Source organism: Thalassophryne amazonica, chromosome 15 (assembly GCF_902500255.1).
Source record: "Thalassophryne amazonica chromosome 15, fThaAma1.1, whole genome shotgun sequence".
NCBI classification, from domain to species: Eukaryota; Metazoa; Chordata; class Actinopteri; order Batrachoidiformes; family Batrachoididae; genus Thalassophryne; species Thalassophryne amazonica.
In genome coordinates, this window is record NC_047117.1 from 25494222 (window position 1) to 25511077 (window position 16856).

General features: G+C 40.0%; 1 protein-coding gene across 1 annotated transcript in view; it reads left to right on the forward strand.

Annotated features, from left to right (window-relative positions):
- bnc2 (basonuclin 2) overlaps nucleotides 1–16856 on the forward strand; it is a 414234-nt gene that overhangs the window by 337789 nt on the left and 59589 nt on the right.

Here is a 16856-nt window from a genome sequence, read left to right on the forward strand (position 1 = left end):
CAGCGATCACTACCATTACTGTCTCATCCAGGGTGTCTGAAAAGTTGTCCTGAACGGCAGTTACTCTGAGAGGTATTGATCACGTGCGCAGCGGTGACAATCAAGGCCACTTCAGCCCCGTCGCTCGTCCATTTTCCTCACATTTTCCCTGCTGTTATTTCTCCTCCAGTCTGCCTACGTTTCCTGCCCTGTCAACACTATGCCCCTCGGCTGGAAAAAGGAAAGGAATGAAAAAAAAAGAAGTGCAGAAAAATGTCACGCCAGCAAACTATAAAACCGCTGTGGCACGTTTCCTTTCTCCGTGCACCCCTCCTTCCCATTTAACTGCAGTCAGACATGTTTCTCAATCAAAGCGACGGCAGTTTCCGTGCTGAACCCAAAACCAATGTGTTCCTGAACCAATTAGTAAAGAGCGTGCGAACATGTGCATGTGGTTACCTGTGTGCACGCGGTTATCTGGGTGTCTGGTTTAATGCACGGAGAGTGGAACAGTGGGTATGTGGATGCAGAATCAGTCAATGAAGCGCCATCATCAAAAATGACAGAGGACCGTGTATTAATAATGTAAATTTTATTTCAAATCGAACATCATAAGCAAATAAATATTATTTCCAAATATTTTTTAAATTAATGAAAAGTAGTAAAATAAGTAGGTAATTCAACAGTTAATCTGCAGAAACAAAATTGTGTGTGTGTGTGTGTGTGTGTATATATATATATATATATTAGGAAAAATAGCAGTGATTCTTAGATCTTCAGCTTGTCTTTGGTTTATAATTTTATAGACTATATTTTTAGCTTTAGGATTACTGTTCGCCCATTTGATGGTGACACCTTGAAGGCTGGGAATTATCTATCTATATTTTTTTTAAAATAATTTATGACACTTACAAAGAGCATGCTCTCTATCCAGGCTTTGAAGAAACAAACATGAAAGCTACAAACTTTAAAATCTTAAACTGATTTTAAAGTAAATTGAAATATTACGCCACTACTTCCATGTTTTCAAACAGCAGGTGACCAGTCTTATTGTATTCTACATTCGTGAAAGCAAAATCTGGTCATATTTTAGCATGCTGATGAAAAGTAGCTGTGATTGTATTTCCATTATCGTCAAATTACCCAATACCATGAACGCTGTCTGTGAAGTAAAAACAAAATCAACATGTGTGATTGTGGTTGGTGATATGCCAGTTTGAACATTACGTTTTGTTCACAATTTGTTAATACCTTGATACCAGTTCAGAATGGGAAACTTCAATTAAACACTTGTCAAATGCCCTGTTTTTACTCCCGCGCTGCTGTGTGTCTGTGTCGCTTCTGCCTGATGCCCACTACCTCATTACAGTGTGTTGTCTCTGCTGCACAATGGGCTTGAATCACAACAACAACAACAAAATATGAGTTAAAACTTCAAACATCCCAGATGAATTTCAGTCTATGGAAAATCACGCAAGGCAAAAAGTCTAACAGCTGGCTTTATCTTCTGGGCGTTTTCTATGCTGCTATTAGAGGTGGGCGGATTGATCCTAATATCGATAATATCGATACCAACGCTGGTATTGATATTGAACAATCCTCATGTAAAAAGATCGATACTCAAGCTTTTTTTCTCTCCCTGTTAAAGTCTATTCTCTGTCTGTAAGAGCAGCGCTGTGTCACACAACACGGAGCAGCGCACCCTTGTATTGTGGTTTGTCAGCCCTCTACCTCATGAGATTTTGTTTTAAGTTGTGTTGAGTGATATTTTTTAAACAAACATGTTGATTGTGATAATAAAGTATTTTGTTGTCACGTACAATGTTTGGTGAAATTCTATCCTAGGCCTTTTGGATCCTTTGGATCTATGAAGCTTAAATATGAAAAAGTATCGGTATCGGCTATACTGGGCCTGTATTTACTTGGTATCGGATCAATACCAAAATTCCCAGTATCACCCACCTTTAGCTGCTATATGTGGTGCTGCCCCCAGTGGTGAGCAGATGCAGTGCCAACATGCTGCAGCGCAGTAGCAAAAACCTGAATAGGTTTTTGTGGACTTTTATGAAATGTGTTTGAAGGTGAATTCTACTACTACTACTGGGTTATTCTAATTTATCATGGAAATTAATATTTCCATTAAACAACAACTTGTAGTGGATTGTACCTTATTACATGGAATTGAATCACTCCATAATATAAACTATTGTCTTTAAATCATAACATAGTCCATATATCTAGATACAAACTGGATCATTTTTATAAGGGAAATATTCACATTAAGTAGCACATGCTTAATGTTCCGGAACAGAAACTTTAATTTGAAATCATGGCAAGCACGCTCCCTATTTTATTACAAATTCAAATAATTAATTAATGCTTTTTTGAATGGTGGAGAGAAATTCATTACATTAGTGATGGTCTAAAGAGGAAAATATAGCCTATCTCAACAGACATTTTCATAATATAACTATTATAATATAACTTTTCTATTTTTATAATAGAACTTTTGCTTCAAACTGGTTCAAGAATAATGACTTTAAGACAGAGCCCAAATTTACAAGTGTTAAAATACATATTATGTTTGGAAGAAATAGACTGAAAAAAAAATGGTTTGATGGCCTGTTTTCAGTTTTTGAATTTGTAATAAGTTACATGTTTGTGTGTAATAATGAGTGCGGATATGCAGCATTTTAGCAATAAAACCAACAAAAATAAAGTTATCCCTGAAAGTCAAAACAAATTCATTAGCTGCATTCAACAGATTAATATACATTAAAAACTGATCATAAGTTGAGCTTTCTAGGTTTATTTCTAGGAATATCTGATTTGCTCCAAACCTGGATTATGAGAAAGTGCGACACTGTCACTGCCATAAATGTAGCCTCTCTGAGATTTGATCAGATGGTTCTAATAGTCTGCCAGCAGAGCGCTGTAGCTCAGACACTCAGGCTCATGTCACGCCACCGGCTAAATCCTCCAGATCTCTTCAGAAGGGCTTCAAAGGAACGGCAGCCGCTGAGAAGCAGCCAGTCACTTAAGAACAGTAAGTAGTCATTGTACGGGCCTATTAGTCTGTAAGTAGCTATGAAATTCAATCATCTTGCCCAAGCCTGCGGGCAACGCTTTGTGTCAGGAGTGTGTTCCCCACCATCGCACTGCTCTAAATGAGAGACAAAATGAGGAGAAAACGCACTGCATACGATAGATAAGTTGCTTTTTTGATATTGATGTCAGGGGACTTTATGAGATGATAAATTAAAAAATAAAATTTGCCATAATCTTAGCAGTCAGGCTTTCAACACACTTGCCCTGATTTAGAATTTGAATAACCATGTTAAGGTGATTGGAATAACTGTAAGAATTTCTATTTTAACGATATTTACCATAAATCACAAAATTACTGCGCAAATACAAACACAATTTTGGCTTAATTTTCAAATACAATGTCTTTTCTATATGTTTCCACCTTGAGGGTGCTATCTTGTTGATCTGTGGCACATGGTCTAAAGTGCAAATGCATTTTGGGTGCGTCCACTTCCACTTTGCTACTTACAGGATGCATAATCTGAGGTCTACATACGGCGAAAGCTGCAATATGGCTGTATTTAGTCGCTTAATTAGTCATGGGAGTGTTTTGGGTATAACATGAATATACCATCCAAACTGTCATGTGTCATTCCCTTTAAGAGGCCAGAGTGTGCATGCAATACATCAAAGTGCCAAAGTGCACATCTAGAAACCAGCCATTTGCATTTTCTGTTGGTTACTTTTGTTTCATTTTATTGTCATTTTCAGTTCAGGTACTTTAGTGTACCAACAGAGTGTTCATGAATCATGAGGAGCCCAATTATGAAAAGCGCATCTGATTATTTTGCTCTGTATATGATTAGCAAGAAAACTCTGCCCTGGACTTTAGACCAGGTTTTTATTGATATACGAGGTATATTAGATAAAAAACTGACACTTTTATTTTTTTTTAACTATATGGATTTGAATGACGTGCGATTACACCAATCATGCTTGAACCCTCGTGCGCATGCGTGAGTTTTTTCACGCGTCGGTGACGTCATTTCCCTGTGGGCAGGCCTTGAGTGAGATGTGGTCCCGCCCTCTCGGCTGAATTCCTTTGTTTCACAAGCTGCTCGAGACGGCTCGCGTTGCTTTATTAAAATTTTTTCTGGACCTGTGAGAAATATCCGAGTGGATACTATTTGAGAAATTCAGCTCGTTTTCGGTGAAAAGTTTAACGGCTGATGAGAGATTATGGGGTGTTTCTGTCGGTGTAAGGACTTCCCACAGAGCGGGACGTCGCGCAGCGCTTCCAGGCGCCGTCGGCGGCCTGTTTCGAGCTGAAAACATCCTAATTTAAGGCTTAATTCACCCAGGACGTCGTGAGAGAACAGAGAAGATTCAGAAGAGGCCGGCATGAGGACTTTATGCGGACATTCCACTGTTTAAGGACATTTTTTAATGAAAGACGTGCGCGCAAATTCACCGAGTCGTTTCTGTGATGACTCGGCGAATCTGTGTGCGCCGCGACAGGAAAAACACCTCCGTGTTGAAAACCATTTGTAAAATTCAGGCGGCTTTTGATGGCTTTCAACAAGTGAGTAAGTGAGAAATTGTTTAACAGCTTGGGCATGTTCCAACTTGCCTGTTAAGGTTTCCAACAGAGGTGTTTTCTGGCCCGACATGCGACTCTGCCCGCACGTTCTTTCATTACAAAATGTCCGTTAACAATGGAATGTCCAAATAAACTCCTCATGCCGACTTCTTCTGAAAGTTCTCTGTTCTCTGACGACTTACTGGGTCAACAGAGCCTGAAATGTGGAAGTTTTCAACTTGAAACGGCGAGACGCTGCCGCCTCGAAGCGCAGATCACCGTCAGGCGCCGTGGGCCGTCCTTACGACGACACTACCAGACCAAAATCTCTCATCGGCCGTTAAAATTTTTATCGAAAACCAGCTGAATTTATCGAATGGTGTCCACTCAGTTGTGCCTTACAATTTTGAAAAAATTTTGATCAAACAAAGCAGCAGTCTCTGAGCCATTCCTAAACAATGAAAAAATCGACGAGAGGGTGGGCCACTCCTCACTCAAAGACTGCCCACAGGCGAATGACGTAACCGACAGGCGTGAAAAAACTCTCGCATGCCCACGAGGGTTCAAGCATGTCTGATGTAATCACGTGATTCAAATCCATATGGTTTTTGAAAAAAATAATAAGGTCGGATACTTTTCTAATAGACCTCGTATAATAGTTTGTTGTTAATTTGTTGATATACATCCATTCATGTATTTAAGGCCTGCAACACATTCCAAATAAAGTTGGGACAGGGGCAGTCTAATCTAAAAATTAGGGTTAAATCATCACTTTTACAGCCAGTTTTCATGAAACAAGTCACTGAATATGAATATGTAGTGTGTGATTGTTTTGTTTCGATCATCATCCTTGTTAAAGCTCTGAAGGGCTCGATAAAGACCAAACTGGGAAAATCTCCTTCTCTCACCAGATTCCTCCACACATGTCCATGAACATTAATCCATCACTTTGGTTATTTGAACTATTTGGGGGCAACACGGTGGCTTAGTGGTTAGCACTGTTGCCCTACAGAAGTCCTGGGTTCACTTCCCACCTGGTCCTTTCTGTGTGTGGTTTCCATGCTCTCCCCATGTTTGCGTGGATTCCCCCTGGGTGTTCCACCTTCCTCCCACTTCCTAAGACATGTAGGTTTCAGTGAATGGAAAACTTTAGACTTACTGTGTGTGTGTGTGTGCGTGTGTGTGTGTGTGTGAGACTGTTTGTCTGTCCACATGGGGCTCTGTGATAAACTGGTGGCCATGGTGTACCCGCCTCTCGCCCAGTCACTGTTGGGATACACTCCAGCTGTGTATATAATACAGTACATTATGTGATTTTTTTTTCTACTCAAATATGTTTTCAGCTTTATACTGCCCATTTTAATTTATTTTTTTTATTTTTTGTCTGACTTTTATGCTGGAAGAAGTTATAATGACGTTTATTTCGTTGTGCACTTTTTGCCACTCATCCTTCCTTGCTTTTGCAGCTTTTGCATTATTTCCTTCATCTTTCCTTTCCTTCATCTCATGGACAAGCTACATTGTCTCGGTCCACCCAGTTGTAAATGGGTACCAGCCTTGACTGGGGAAGTAACCTGTGTTAGGTTGGCGTCCCATCCAGAAGAGGGTCGTAGACTCCCATCTGCTTCACCGGGGTCTCCGGAACGATGTAGGGCTTGTGTTCTTGTACAAATCAAACATTTTCTGGGACGAAAATGTGCACCCTCTCTTTCACCATTCTGCCAATCATGGAGTTGATGATCACGGTTTCCTGAATACATGTAGAAACCCTCATCTGTGACCACAGGTGCACAGTCATCTTGTATGACTGACTCCAGTTCACCTGATCAAATTCTCACTTGCATTCAAAGATCCAAACAACCAGGATCAGCAGATCCTGGATCGGCCATTTAATCTTGGATCTTTACATATCGTACTGACAACTGGCCCCTGAAGATGCATGGACCACATGTGCACACCCGGTGTGTCTGCGCTTTTGCAGGCTGTGATGTGGCACAATGTGTGTGTCTATTTTTGTCTATGCCTGCCACGTTGTGTTGCACTGAGCTCTTTTTTTCAGACAAGAACTTCGCTGTCGGTCATCTGGTTTATTTTATTTTATGTTCACAGCCCACGCCTGCTCCAGCTCAGTATGTGATATATATGTTAACACACACAGACTGGACAGCCATGTTTTATTCATTCCTGAAGGAAGCATTACTAATGTCGTCATCACCTCGGTGAAATCGTAATCACTATGGTCACTCTGAAAATTAACGTGATTATACTACAAACTCATATGATGTATTACTACAAAATGTCATCTTATTAATTTGAATCCACAACTGTGTGCTGCATCACTAAAATAATTACACTGGAAGAAATATGACAAAGCATACAAATTGATTGACTGATTGAATTATTTTGTACAATTCAATGCACATATCAACACATAAAAAAAAAACACATGGATAACACAATAAAGTGAAAGCGCGTTTTTCCATTGTGGTCCAAACAAGAGTTTGTCAGTTACCTTAAAAGTGTAGATCCTTTGTTTTGTTTTTTTGGTAAGATTTAAGGAATAAAACTAATTTTATTTAATTTATTTATTAGCCTTTAAATAGCACATTCATAATATGACATTGGCACCACTGTAATTTATTTATTAGTCCTTATATAGCTGATTCATAATATGACATTGGCAATATGATCAAAATTCATGTTGTCTAAAAAAATGAATAAATAGTCCCCTGAAGGGGAAAATTCCAAAAGAACAGACAGCCTTGAACTACTTACGGTAGCGACCCATACAGTCAATGATAGCGATGTCATAGATCATGTGGGGGTTTCCCACAACTTGCGTAAGGAGTGTTGGGAAGCACATGGTGACACCCAATCAGAGCAGAGAGGTACGGTGATGTCTGCTGGATGCTCACTCAGAAAAAAAAAATCCAACATGGCTGAAAACACTTTGAAACAGTTTATTTGTGTATAAATCTAATATGGTTCTCATATATTTTGTCAAAGTTAGGAAGAAATAAATACTTTGAAATCAAAAAATGCTGTCTTTATAAGCAGATAACACCTCTGAAGTAATTTAGAAGACATCTTATGGATGTCAGCATGCACGCCCTGCATACGCCCATCACCAGAGGTCAAAGGTAACTTCTGGTAATTTCAAAAACTCATGCATACGCACATGTATGTCCTCCTGCAGACAGCGTCAGAAGGAAAATAAAATTTTCGTTATGGAATTTTTGCAACAGATTTCAAAAATAAACCTGCATTATAATGCTGGGATTTCAGTAGAAACTACATTTTGTCAGTTTTGTGAAATTTGAAAGGCTGTACAGTTTTAAGTTTAATTTTCAAATTAGTTCTGATTTCTATCATCTACCAGTAAACAGTTAAAACTAACCTATGGGTTACCGGCTCAATTAAAGCACAAGGCAAAATGGCCACAAAATGGCCGCCATTTCTAAATGAATGAATCTACGCAAATAATTTCAATAGTTTCAGTTTCAGTGTCAATAACCAATACTGTGCCCTTGTTAAATTAAAAGAAAACTTATCTGACAGTTTCTGAGAAAACTGGGTCCAAATACTCAAATTGGCTGCTTTTACCATAATGGACGCCATGTGGTGTGCTACCACTGTATGAAGCTTTACTGAAATCCACGTTGCCGTTGCGGAGGCGTCATACTTCTGAATTTGATGGATGTTTGCTGGGGGTTGATTGTGCTAAAAACAGTTTCTCTCTTTGAAAAGCAATCTTTTTTTTTAATCATCAGTGGTTCACTTCACTCCCACACTATTAAACCGTACAGGGACACACTGTACATTACATATATGCATGAAAAAGGGAGTGTGTTTTTGCTTTTGTCAGATAAGAACTTCATCTTCACTTATGTCAGCTTGAAAATAACAGTTTTGCTACTGGGCTGCTTGCGCTTTATTTGATGTTTTCCTCCACGTTCCTAAAGGGCTGCTTAGAATTCGAGAGGTCAGACCAAGTGCTGCAGCTTTCTGCAGAAGATTTAATCGTTTTGCTGGCCTGCAAGAGGAAACATTATTAAACTGATGCGCTGAGGTTTTCACCTGACAATTCGAGAGCATAACCATGCACGCTCAAATTGTCAGTTGTTTTTCATGTGAACAGCAGCGACGCACTGCCAGAATGCTCTGCCCTTCGTTTTGGCAGGACTTTTACCTCCTTGGCCCTTCATCTTTCTCTTCTCAGCCCTCTCTCCAGACAAATCCAGCATGACCAACGTGACGTGCACCAAATACCCTGTCTACACCTCTGCCTGCAGGCCTGTCACCGCTCACTCTGTTCAAACCGACAGATGGAATTGTGATCAGTGCCGTCTCCCACACTGTGTCCATTTTGTCTTCCTCCTTCTTATCCCTGACCAAGTGAAAAATAAGTAGAGAGAGACAGAGGAAGAGTGAGAGCGAGAGAGAGAGCGAGCGAGACAAAGATCCAGGCGTTGCAGCCAACATATGGGCCAAAGCCCAGGCTTTTCCTGAGCGACATTCTCAGTAATGTTCTGTCCTTGTAGAACATTGGGCTGCCTCTGCTTTTATGAGATGTGGTTTTCCTGACTCCACACGGCTTCCAGGAGATCCAGATGGAACCGCTAACAGCCCCCCCCCACCAACACCACACAGCCACACACACACACGCTCACACACACAGTGTGTACACACATAAACAGTCTTAACCCTAATTGCACGCACACACTCGAAGGAATGCTTATCCAAACTATCAGGCGTGCATACGGCCACAGAATCACACTCGTCTGCCCGACAGCCTTCCAGTTTGTTGCAGTCAGGTCACATTTGGACAATGTGCATGTTTAAAGGTGCTAATGCAGAAAAGAATTTATGCCCTTATTTTGTAAATGCATTTTTAAGATGGGCTAAAATAGTAGGCGGTAAATCTGCTGTTTTGGGATGTCAGGACCACAAGCGGCTCCAGGGGAGGCTTGAAAGGGCCATAAAATCCCCAAGACTTTCAGTAGGTCCTATGTAGCTCTAAACGTAAGAATGTGAGGGCCCACTTTGAAATCTGAAAATTGTCTGGGGCCCCACCCAAACCTTTTAGCATAATTTTGATTGATACAAGACTAACATGAAGTATTTCCATATACATAATTTCTGGTACATGAAGAAATTAAATTCCATGTCTTTGTTTATTATTATTATTATTATTATTATTATTATTATTAAAACCTTTATCAGAAAACAGAAACTGAGATGTATTTTTCATGACGTCTCCTTGCCCTCCACAGTACCAACACAGCCCACACTTTAGAAATTAATGTATAACAGTATGTATTAGGGGTATGTTCAGTGGTGGGCACAGATAACCAAAAAATTAACTTCGATAACAGATAATCAGATAACTGAAAAGTTATCTTCGATAAAGATAAAACAATAAACCACCCAAAAATGTATCAAAAGTTACATATAACCGATAATAGATAAATTCCAATATTGTCTCTGGTACATTTACAACTACTAATAAAACGAATTTAAGTTTTAATGCCACAGTAGCTTCTAGTAATATTAAAAGTAACAACAGACCCAAACAATGAGACCACACTTTCGTCTTTGAACATTCTACCCCTGCTGGAAGCGCTTGTTTACTACAGAGCTCCCAGCACAGAGGCACTCTGAGAGCAGCCATAAAGCCAACTATCAATTACAATGCTCGGGTCAGGCGGAGGTCTTGAAAAATAAAGTCATGCTGACTTATGGTTTTGATTTATAAATAACATTAATACCGATAGAATAACTCCATTAATGTCAATTCTGTCATTAAAGTTAAAATATAGCATATATCTTTTAATGTTGAATAATGCACTAATTCTGAGGTTTTGTAACAAACAGACATCGCAAAGGATTCTGGGTAAAAGTGTCACTGATTGGTTCAGTCATTCATTATGTAAACCAACACGTTAATGTGATGTCTGTTGTGTGTTGGTGTTTACAGATAAATGTGCTTTTGTAAAAATTCCATTTTTTTTTATTTGTAAAAACAGGCATTTTTACGGAGCCCTGGAAGTGTCATCGCAAAATGTTTTGCATGTGGAGAGAATGTGCGCACGTTTTATGATGTTGTAAAACGTGCTTTACACTGTGCGAGACGATTTTTCATGCAGGAATTTTTTGGACCGAGTTTCAGGTTAATCGTGCATCCTGCATCGTGTAGTGTACATGGAGTAACAAGCTGCGTTTAACATCTCAGGACCACCTCCTGATCGCCGATCGTATGGTCCAATGAAAATCAAACCTGTCTGATATTATTCTGGTTGGCCATCGTGAGGGTATCCTGCTGTTGAAAAGCTACAAGCATCTAACCGCTCGCACTGTGCCTGTGCAAACACCGCAGAGCTGTCTTGTAATGTTATTTTATTTATTTCTTTATTTTTTTTGCTGTTGTTTTGTTTTGTTTTTAAACTTCATTTGTAAAAAAAAGCCATTTGCAAAGCCAAAAAGTTGATTTGGTGCCCAGACGCTTAGTACTTAGGGCGAATACTGCCATGAACACTACTGGCCAGTAGATGGCAGTAGAGGCCTTGAAAACAAAATTCCAGCTAATCCCTGTCTGCTACATTTAAAATGCGTGGAATTTAACAAACGCAAATACAATAACAACATCTATAAACCCAGAGAATATATTCACGAGTGTTTTAGGCACTAGAGTTTAATGCTGTTGTCCGTGGAGCCTGAACAGAGTGTCTGAAATGCAATTGTCCTGTCGTGAACGTACTGAGATTATATCATCCTACCCATAATGCACCGCTGGGCACAGCATGTGCTCACAAAACCTTAAAAATTGGCACATTACTTTAAAACTAAAACATATATCTGATATTTTCACTTTATAAAACTTCAGACATGACAGTAATTTTAAATAACTTGTCCAAAATTAGTTTGGTTAAAATTTGAACCATAAGTTAAAAATGTATGCCTCTGGATGACTTAGGTGATATTGCCAGCATATCGGTATGGTGTTAAAGGAAATGATTTTTTTTTTTTTTTTTGGCCATTTCTCCTTTGTCTACAGAGGATAGAGACACTTTTCATAGAAGCAGCTCTCTTCTGTTAGGAGAGGGTATAACTGTCCATCTGTTAAAAAACTTTTAACAGGTAGGTGCTGAACTGATTTTAAATTTTAAAAATGCTTGTCGCTGTTCAGCTTTGTTTATCGGTCTAAAAGTTATCGGACAAAAATTAATCGGAAGATAATTGGTCCGATAATGGTTTTTAAAGTTATCTAAAAAGATAATCCGATAATGAAAACATTATCTTCGATAATTATCTGTTATTGGATTATCGGAAGTGTATGGGTATGTTGATCTGATATTTAATATCAGTATTAGTCCAATATTGGTTAAAATTACAGGATCAAATAACAGGATTTAAAAACTAAACAACAAAAACAGGATTTATCCAACTGCAAGTCTTCTCTTACATATGACATGTTTTGGATGATCCCAAATTAAAATTGCATACATTGAGGATGATCAAAAATCAATCAATCAATCAGTTGATTAGCTTTAATGTACCAGATCGTTACAGAAGAAATTTGGTTTTGCATGTATAATGTACCATTTAACTTTCTACCAAATGAACATAATAATAATAATAATAATAATAATAATAATAATAATAATAATAAACTGATAAAAGATTTCTATTGTTCTGTGTTTTCACAGTTGTCACAGTGGTGACTATATGATTGCTCTCAATACTTCTGTCATTTGTGCTACCATATCTCACGCCATGTCATGATTCAGCATCATGAAATATACATTAATCTATTGGTTTGTGATATTGTTACAAAAGTACAAAATGTTTGTAATGGGAGCACAAATTTATTCTAAAACATTCCGTGAGGGCTGCACAAAATTAAAAGTGATGCAGGGAGTCTACGGGGGGTTAGGGTTAGGGGAAGGGGAAGGAGTAGGGTTAGTAATAGTAAGTAAAAAAAAAAAGTCATGTAAATCTGAATCATTTCATGGCGGGAGCATGAAAAAAACTTGTGAGACTGGGCTGCATTTGTGTGCTGTATTTAAGATTTAAAAGTCTGTTACAGGTACCTGAAAATGCATGTTTGAACATTCACAACACATTCTGTCACCCCGCCACTAAATAATTATGCCCGCACGCAGACCTACAAAAAAGGAAAAAAATTCTCTGGATCCGCCGCTGGCAGGAGGCCTGTGCTCTGATTAAAAAGATCTTGTGACTCTAATGTTGTACATGTGTACTTACACATGTGGAATATGAGCTGTAATTATGTGGATTAGGGTGCAATAGTGTTTGTGTAAGACAGGAAACCATTTCCAGTTGCAGGTGGGTCCTGAGGCCTTAGCGAACGTACCACTCGGCCGTTCTGTGGCGGTATTTATCCAGTCAGAGCCGCATTTCACAATTTCTCTCTTTATTTCCCCAATCCCTCGATCCCCCGCCACCCCCCACCCCCCACCACCTCAGTTCTCTGTCTCTCACTCTGTCAACTGTGAAGGTCACCGTATCTCTTGAGCCTCGCCTGAGAAACTTCCATTTTTGGTAGTCACGCTCCGTGCAACAACATTTTTTGGACTCAATCCCCTTCTCCAATCTCATCCATAGGGCACACTTGTAACCCCTATTTTCCTCCTGTCCTCCTCTCCACCCTCCATCACCTCCCAGCGCCTCCCCTTCTCTCAGAACCTGTTTTCTGTTATCACTCCTTAATGCCTCGCCCTGGGAGATGGACGGCACAGAAAGCATTCTCCGAAGGTGGAAATTCTTCTGTTCATTTGGTTATGATTTGGAGTGGGGGGGGGGGGGTTCGGACCAGGCCTTTTTTTTTTTTTTTTTGAAGGCTTACGGTTGGCTCTGTGCTGGCTGTGCTGGACCGCTCCAAGCACTTCAAAGAGGGCTGAATCAAGGTGATTCTAACCCCCCCCCCCCCCCCCCCCCCCCCCCCCACACACACACACACACGCACATATACACATGCATGTCACACACACATGCATGTCCACTCCAGTGTTCTCTCGTGGACATCTTCGCTCTCACTCGCTTCAGTGTAAGCCAGAGATAAAAGGTTGTGATCTTAGATTAGTGGATAAGTCCACACATGAAAGAAATGCCTTTTTATAGCAACAAAAACCTTCACCATTTGATAATGTCCCCGTTTCATACGAGCAAATGACCGCAACACAAAGAACAAATGCTAAAAAGACTCCCGGTAAATGATATTTAACATGGATTTTTAATGGAAGTTGGAAGGAGGTCCGCTGCCACTTCTCTCGGTGCTTGCAAAGCTCACAGCCAGCTCCTTACACACGTTCTGCTCATGCCAAATCCTGCGTCCCTGCTCCTGAATCCTGAACCCAAGCCTCAAATGAATTCAAGCTGGAGAAGCAAGGTTATGAGTAGGTTACACTGTATGCAGGAATTTGGGGAATAATTCCTCTTATATTGGATTTGAAGTGAACTCGGAATTTAACCAGAGACTTGAAAAGGCCTGACCAGCTACATTGGAGGACGACATCCAGAATTTGTAAAACTACTGATAAATTCTGACAGAAACTATATATATATATATATATATATATATATATATATATATATATATATAAAGAGTTCAGATGCAAAACCCAGTATCTCCAAAACCATAAATTTTTAGTTGAGGCCAACATGTACTTGGCTGTCAAGGGAACCATCAGTGTGCAAAATATGAAAGAATTTGAACAAACTGTTTCCATTTTATTGATGAAAGTCTGTGCATTTCCAAACAGGGTTTCCTTTAAATCTCCATTTTCAACTGCATTTTTCTCCATTTAAAGAGAAGAACACTTACTGGGTTTTGCATCTGAACTCTTCATATATATATATATATATATATATATATATATATATATATATATATATATATATATATATATATATATATATATATATATATATATATATATATATATATATATATACGAGGTCTCTTAGATAATAAACCGACCCTTTTATTTTTTTTTTTAACTATATGGATTTGAATGACATGCGATTACACCAATCATGCTTGAACCCTCGTGCGCATGCGTGAGTTTTTTCACGCGTGTCGGTGACGTCATTTCCCTGTGGGCAGGCCTTGAGTGAGATGTGGTCCCGCCCTCTCGGCTGAATTCCTTTGTTTCACACGCTGCTCGAGACTGCGCGCGTTGCTTTATCAAAATTTTTTCTGGACCTGTGAGGAATATCCGAGTGGACACTATTCGAGAAATTAAAATGGTTTTCTGTGAAAAGTTTAACGGCTGATGAGAGATTATGGGGTGTTTCTGTCGGTGTAAGGACTTCCCACGGAGCGGGACGTCCTGCAGCGCTTCCAGGCTTTGTCGTCGGCCTGTTTCGAGCTTAAAACATCCTAATTTAAGGCTTAATTCACCCAGGACATCGTGAGAGAACAGAGAAGATTCAGAAGAGGCCGGCATGAGGAATTTATGCGGACATTCCACTGTTTAAGGACATTTTTTTAATGAAAGACGTACGCGCAAATTCGCCGAGTCGTTTCCGTGACGACTCGGCAAATCTGTGTGCGCCGCGACAGGAAAAACACCTCCGTGTTGAAAACCATTTGTAGAATTCAGGCGGCTTTTAATGGCTTTCAACAAGTGAGTAACTGAGAAATTGTTTAACAGCTTGGGCATGTTCCAACTTGCCCGTTAAGATTTCCAACGGAGGTTTTTTTCCTGCCGCGACCCCCCGCGGTCGGGTCCAGCCCGACATGCGACTCTGCCCGCACGTTCTTTCATTACAAAATGACCGTTAACAATGGAATGTCCGAATAAACTCCTCATGCCGACTTCTTCTGAAAGTTCTCTGTTCTCTGACGACTTACTGCGTCAACAGAGCCTGAAATATGGAAGTTTTCAACTTGAAACGGCGAGACGCTGCCGCCTCGAAGCGCAGATCGCCGTCAGGCGCCGTGGACCGTCCTTAAAGCGACACTACCAGACCAAAATCTCTCATCAGCCGTTAAAATTTTTTACCGAAAACCAGCTGAATTTATTGAATGGTGTCCACTCAGTTGTGCCTTACAGTTTTGAAAAATTTTTATCAAACAAAGCAACAGTCTCTAAGCCATTCCTAAACAATGAAAAAAATCGACGAGCGGGTGGACGACTCCTCACTCAAAGACTGCCCACAGGCGAATGACATAACCGACAGGCGTGAAAAAACTCTCGCATGCCCAAGAGGGTTCAAGCATGTCTGATGTAATCACACGTGATTCAAATCCATATGGTTTTGGACAAAAAAATAATAAGGTCGGATACTTTTCTAACAGACCTCGTATATATATATATATATATATTTAGAAAAGTATCTGACCTTTTTATTTTTTCAAAAACCTGATGGAACTGGGCGACAGCCAGGTGGAAACCATTCGGATTATTCAGACGGCTTTCGGTGACGATCCTCTGGGCATCACACAGATTAAGGAGCAGTACAACCGGTTTAAAGACGTCCGTACAACGGTGGAGAGCGAGCCGTGATCTGGTCGGCCATCAACATGCTGAAATGACCAGATCATTTCCCACATCACCACAGCGTTCATTTTGGAAAAGATCCGGTCATTTCAGCATATTGATGGCCGCCCTGGAGCGTGGCGCGCTCTCCACCGTTGTGCGGACGTCTTTAAACCGGTTGTACCGCTCCTTAAACTGTGTGATGCCCATAGCATCGTCACCGAAAGCCGTCTGAATAATCCGAATGGTTTCCACCTGGCTGTCTCCCAGTTTCTGGCAAAATTTGATGCAGTCGCGCTGCTCCAGTCGTTCCGCCATTTCCTTGCAAAGAAAAAACAACGAGAGACTACACCCATCCTCACACAAAGGTTGCTTACAAGCAAATGACGCAACCGACAGGCATGAAAAAAATCACGCATGCGCACGAAGGTTCAAGGTTGGCTCATGCAAGCACACATGATTCAAATCCATCAGGTTTTTGAAAAAAATAAAAAGGTCGGATACTTTTCTAACAGACCTCGTGTATATATATATATATAAACAGCTTTTCCTTAATGTTACATTAACTTAAACCTGAACTGCATTCTTCCATGCTAGGTTTGGACAGTTGGACATTTCCATCATCTATAGTTGACGAATGACTGGCCTCACAATGTGGAGCCAACCATCATGATGCCATGCCCCCGCCCTGCCAAATACACACTAAATTCATTGTCGTTGCTGTGACACAATATATATAATTGTTTGTTGGTAGGGGATATGTGTTT